Source organism: Parasteatoda tepidariorum, chromosome 8, assembly GCF_982258835.1.
Source record: "Parasteatoda tepidariorum strain Cologne lab strain chromosome 8, Ptep-v5.0, whole genome shotgun sequence".
NCBI classification, from domain to species: Eukaryota; Metazoa; Arthropoda; class Arachnida; order Araneae; family Theridiidae; genus Parasteatoda; species Parasteatoda tepidariorum.
The window spans coordinates 60173486-60179852 of record NC_141762.1 but is presented as its reverse complement, the minus strand read 5'-3'; positions in this window follow the sequence as shown (position 1 = coordinate 60179852).

Sequence of the window (6367 nt, the reverse complement as noted above, 5' to 3'; positions counted from 1 at the left end):
TGAGGACAGTTTCCAAATTTAAAATAATGAATTCGGTTATTTTTATCAGCATTATTTTTTGAAGTAAAAAGATATTGAATCAAAAATCCAAATGTTTTTTAATTCTTAAAATAAATACGTTTAAAATCCGCAGTTATATTCGTAAAAAAAAATAGGATGTTCTGTAGAAACACAAAAATCAGGGATATTTGGAGGTTAAAAATCAGGACATTAACTACAAACCTTGGAATTGTTTAAAAATTTAAGACGAGTCTTTAAAAAATGAAAGAATTCTAAAAAGAGAAGTCAGAGCCAATTTCAAAACCAAATTCCACTATGAAAAGAAATATTTTTAAATACTGGAACACAAGCATGCATTTTATCTCTAATTATTGTCAAATGTTATAAAACAGAGAACAAACTATTTACAAAAAGGTTTATAATCAATTATGTATCTACACAGAAGTCACAATATCAAAAGATAAAGTTGAAAAAATTTAAAATAATCATTTGTAAGGTACTGATACATTTTTAATTAATGCTTGTTATATAAATATAAATAAATTTAAAAAAAAAAAAAAGTCCCTGTTTAGAAAAAGAAATTTATGTTACAGGCGAAGTTAAATCTTACCTGGTTTTGCCTCCAGTAATTAATTTATTTAATTGATTTATTTCACTGATTAAAACATATGTTGCAAAAACAAAGCAGTGTTTTTTCTCCATGATTTACATCAGCCAAACCATACTTTGCCTAAAGAGCATGTCGTTGTATACAATGTCTAGATAAATTACAAGATTATTAGAATTAAAGTTGCATTGTTCAAAAGGATTTTAAAGAAATAATAATAGTAAAGCCAATTTAGAATAACCTGATATTTCATCTGATCATAGGTAATTGAAATTTGTTTTGTGAAAAAAATATATAGTTTACTGATAGATAGTGCTGAAAAATCTAAAGTTGTAAAAATTATACTAATTTCAAGATGTTCATCAGTTTTTTCTATTGCTAGTTTTTTGGTAAAGAAATTAATAAAAACAGATTCCACCTTTGCTTTTCTAACAGTTCTAGTTGAAAATTTGATCAACTAAGTTAAAAGTCGAACATTCGCTATCGCATTATCTTGTTCTGGTGGATTAACTTTGAACAAACAGTGCCATATAAATAGAATCTTTTGAAGAATACAGAGCCACTTATTAATCAATTTTCTAACTTTTGCAAAATAAATTTCTATTGCTTCATGAACTTGAAACATCGTTATCATCAGTGAATCTTTAAGTGAAGTCATTATCACCAGTGAATCTTTTTTACGGCCTTTTGAAAGTGCAACTTAAACTATAATCATTCTGTATATAATTCTCATATTTTATACTTTGCCTAAAAACGCCATGCATTGTATACAATGGGGGCATTGGTTACATAACCAGTAACACACAACATAAATTAACAAAAGCTTCACTTTTAATGCATATAATTAGTCAGTTACTTATTTGAGTTCAAATCAAATTTTGATTGTACTTATCACTTAGTATGCAGATCACCTTTTATGGATCTAACAAAAGTAAAGATTGAATCAAAATAAAAAACAAGAATTTTGGGAACATTTTCAACACATGACTATCATTATGGTGTAAATCTAATGTAATAAAAATAAATTATAAATAGATAAAAATGCAATATCATGTAAGAAATGTTTTTTTTTTTTTTTGCATAGAAACAGCTTTATGCATAGTATATAATATTGCATCGAATTAAATATGCATTTAAAAAAATGCTGACCATTCATTAAAATTATGTAGCAATTAATTTACAAGGACAGATCTAGAATTTCTTTCATTGGTCAGAGAAATTATCTAAAATACAGCCTCTTCCAAGGAAATCGTACAAAACATATAATAAAGTTTTAATACCAAATAAAACTTTAACTATCGAATTTAAGCAGATTAAGTCTAACATGCCATTGAGTTCCAATCACGAGATGAGCTTTTGTCCATCACTGGCAAGTTTACCTGGTAGTAAGTTACTTAAAAAAAAAGTAACAAAAAATTGTGAAAATAAAATGATGAATCATTAAAAAATAAAAGCTGTGCAATATAAATTACAAATATGAAATCTAGGTGTGCCCTTTTCAACTAAAATAAGATAAAGTTTTAACAAAAGAATTTAAGCAGGTGAATTATAATTGCATTGATTTTAAAACCACTAAAATAGTACCTATTTAGTTCCAATCACGAAATAAGCTTTTGTCCTCTTTGGCGAGTTTTCCAAATAATAAGTCATGTAATTACCCAGAAAAAGAAGAAAAACATTTTAGCGAAAAGAAAATAAAGAATCATTAAAGCATAAAAGATCCGCACGTATTCCAAGTTACAAATATGAAATCTATAAGAGCACATTTCGATAAAAAGCCTCTCAAGTTCAAAACTTGGGTACATCAGAAATCTTGTCATAATTTATTATCTTCTTAAATTATTTCAAAATAGAGATACTTTTCAAAATGGTGTTTAAATATTAATTCAGTTCCCAAAAAAATGGTTAAAATAAATTTTATGTTAAAACCTTTGGCAAAATCTGCTCAGTATCGAGAATTGTACTGGCTCCTATAATCAACTTTCAATCATTTTCATGATTTTCTATTTCAAGTAAGGTTAATATATAAGTAAGATTTTGACTCAGATAATGGAGAAAACTTTCTAAATCTCTCTTCCTGCAAATGTGTTTTTCTTCGTTTCTGTAGTTGCAGACAGCCCTAAACAAAGTGCTTTCTATTTCACAAAATGGCTTATTGATTTCAAAGTTTTCTTCTTGCCAGAAGATGAAAACTTCCTATTTTTTCGTATTATTATCAATTAACTTTTACCTCCATAAACTTGAAGACTGAAAAAATCAGTTTCATGTGTATAATTAAAAAGACAATAATATTAGCAAATTTCCATTTGTTATAAAATACTATCAGTGGGCAATTTTTACATTTTAAAAAAAATATATTAAGTGTCAGCAAGAATAATAAAAATTAGCAGATTCTTAAATCAATAAATTTTTCACGAGTTATGAAATTCATCACAAAATTGAACTAAGCTTTTTGTATCCTTTATAACTATTTTATTAAAATAGCTCTGTTCTGCAATATTAGTGTGGGATTAAAAGTTTAGAGAAACTTATAAGTAACAGTTAACTAAGCATTTTTCCAAATGCTGTTGAAATAAAAAATATATATAAATTAAAGTTTAAAAAATGAAATTTGCATAGTAAAACAATAAATAATAAAAAGATCTTGAAATAGTCCTGATTTTTATCTTTACATGCCTGATTATTATCATATTAAATGGGCACAAATAAAATATTTGAATTCACCACCTCAAAATTCTTTGTTTTTTGTTGCCATTTACTTATTAGATCTGTCCTTGTTTAAAAACAATATGTGTAATGTTACATCGCAGTTGAGCACCTTCCAATAAATATTAAATAAATTAAAACTTAATTCATTGAGTAAAGTATGTTTTAACAGCACTACAAATTTAAAAAAATATTTTTTTTCCTTCTAATTACGTGACATCAGTCAATCACACCACATTTATGCACATTTTTCACGCACAACTAATATTTTTCTTTCTCAAGAAAAAACAATTTTACAATTATTGTATTCCTAATTTTTTTTCTTTATCCAGTTATTTTCATATAAAAATTTTAAAAATTATTTCGATTTATTAGAATTTTCTTCCCCATTATTATCAACAGAATCAAACTTTGACATACCAGTAATTATTCTAAAATAAATAAATAAATAACTTATTATTTACAATAACATGATGAAGGACATATCAATATTTCATAAAGTAATTTTAAACATAAAATATATACTAAAAATTTAATGTATAAAAAATAAAGTAAAATTATATGAAAAGATAAAATCTTTATGTACAGTTAAAATGTCATTTACAATCAAAATGCAGATAGTAAACTAGTTAATTTAACAATTGTAAATATTATAAATAAAACTTTAATAAACTGTTTTTAATCAATAACTCAACAGTAAGTAGACTTTTTTTTTCCCCTCAAAAGATATGAAGTCTCACGCGAAGAAATTTTTAAAAATCTTAACAAATCTCAAAACACTTACTTCGTTCAATCAAATTTAGAATTTTAATTAAAAATGTAAACTCTATTCAAAATATATATAAATATTGTCTAAGAGGTTAGGCCACACTTAATGCAAAAAAAGAAGAAAAAAAGCAGTAAAATAAATTGAAATGTAGAAAAAGGTTCTTTATTATGCAACTATTTTTATCATTCAAGCATTTTTTTTTTTTTGTTTTTTTTTTGATAAAGTTCTTTTGAATGTGTGGCTTAGTTGAATACCTGTAATATGATTAAAAAAAAATCATTTTAAGCATACATATGAATAGCAACTGAAGTGCATGAGAATTTTTTGCTGTACTGATTTTCAGAAAAATAATCTATTTAAAAAAGAGAGAAGAAAAAACTTCTAAATTTCAGATGATTATAAAATGAACTCTGCAATGAAATGAAATTATCCAACTTATTTCTGTAAATATGAATTTGAAGTCAATCAGTTTTGAGTTTGGTTGACTTGACAAATGTAGCTTCAAAAAATATGCTTTTGAAGTTTTCTGAATGCACAGAGTGAACTGAAAAGAAATGTGCAAAAATTCAAGAATTAAGATATTTTACATGCTCATAAAACTTTATAAACATTATTTCAATGTATTAAGGCACCTCTTAAGCTAAAAAAAAAAGAAAACAATTTTTCTGAAATATTAAAGTGGCCTAACCCTTTAATAAAATATCAAAGACAGGATAAAATTGGATTTATTATCGTATTTAATTTCTTACTGGATTTGAAAAATTATGTTTTAGTTATATTTAATATAGTAAAAATTTAGAATTAATACAGTAGCCCCATAATAAATCAAGCTTTTTTATTATCTTTATCGCTCAGTTGGACACATTGCTCCTTTTTAATGAATTAAATCATCGCAATCTTTAAAAAAAAAGGATTCATTACAATTTAAAAAGTTTTAATGCAATTTGTAATTCTATGAATTTATTACAATTAAATATGCAAAAAATTTACTGAGACATTCGAGCAATAATTCATTATTTAAGGATAGCAATGGCAGTACATTTTCCATCTAAAAAAAGTAATTTCTGTCATTTTTCTTAAAATTGTAGATCGCAAAAATAACAATAAAAGTTACTATAATTAATGCTATTTTTATTAAAATAGTTGTACTTAACTAATTATACATTAAGGTTTTTTGTTATTATAAAATGACCTTCATTATATTGTACATTTGAATATATTGCACTTTTTTCACTCTTCCCATGACAGCATTATAAAACCAGAGGCTACTGTAATATGCAATAAATTAAACAACCATTGTGAAACAATTGGTTAAGAAATTACTTTTTAAATGTTCAGAAAATTTACATTGTTTAGCTTATATTTAACACATCTTAAACTTCAATCATAATTAATTCAAGGTATACAATAATTAATAAAAATCAAATTGAATATTGTATTAAATAACAGAAGACAGTTTAACTTAACAAAAATATAATGATAATTCATTTTGATACAATATACCGTGTTAATTGAAGTTGACCATGTATGTTTCTTTTCCAATTTTTTATATAATGTATAAATAATTTACAGAATAATTCAATGTCAGCTCATATATTTAAAAATATAAAAATACATATTTCAATATGTATTTTGAATACATATTTTACTCACATTTTTTAATAAAATGAATTTTTTGAAATACAAATAAACTTGCAATTACAATTCCACCCTTTATTTAAAATTTCCTTTTTCAAGTTTTAAATTAATGGAGTACTTTGAATTATACTCTTGAGATTATATCTATGTGTTTCCAAATTACATGAACTGTTAGCAAACTCGATTAATAATAAATATCTATGTTTTTTCACTTGTAATTGCACTTTCAAACACTGCAATGACTATGAGTTACAAATTAATACAAGATATTTCATAATCGCTTCCCTTAATATAGACTTTTAGAATCCTTGACAAAATTATTGAATGCTATTCTTTCATAGGATATAGAACATTAATAAATGACACAATAATTAATTTTAAAGAAATAACTTGGAGAATTTTCATGCATACAGTTGAATATGACAAAAACAAATACATTTGAGTGAATGAAATAACAATTTTGATAAATAAATTTTAATGAAAAGATTCATTCTGTAATTTCTGAAAATCATCAAGCCATGAAATACTGCCAAAAAGAAAAACTCTTTGAAAAAAGAAACTGTTCAAGGATGTAATGAGAATATCATCCATTGATCATTTATTTTGTTATATTTTATTAACAAGGAAAGTATGCATCTCAAAAATAT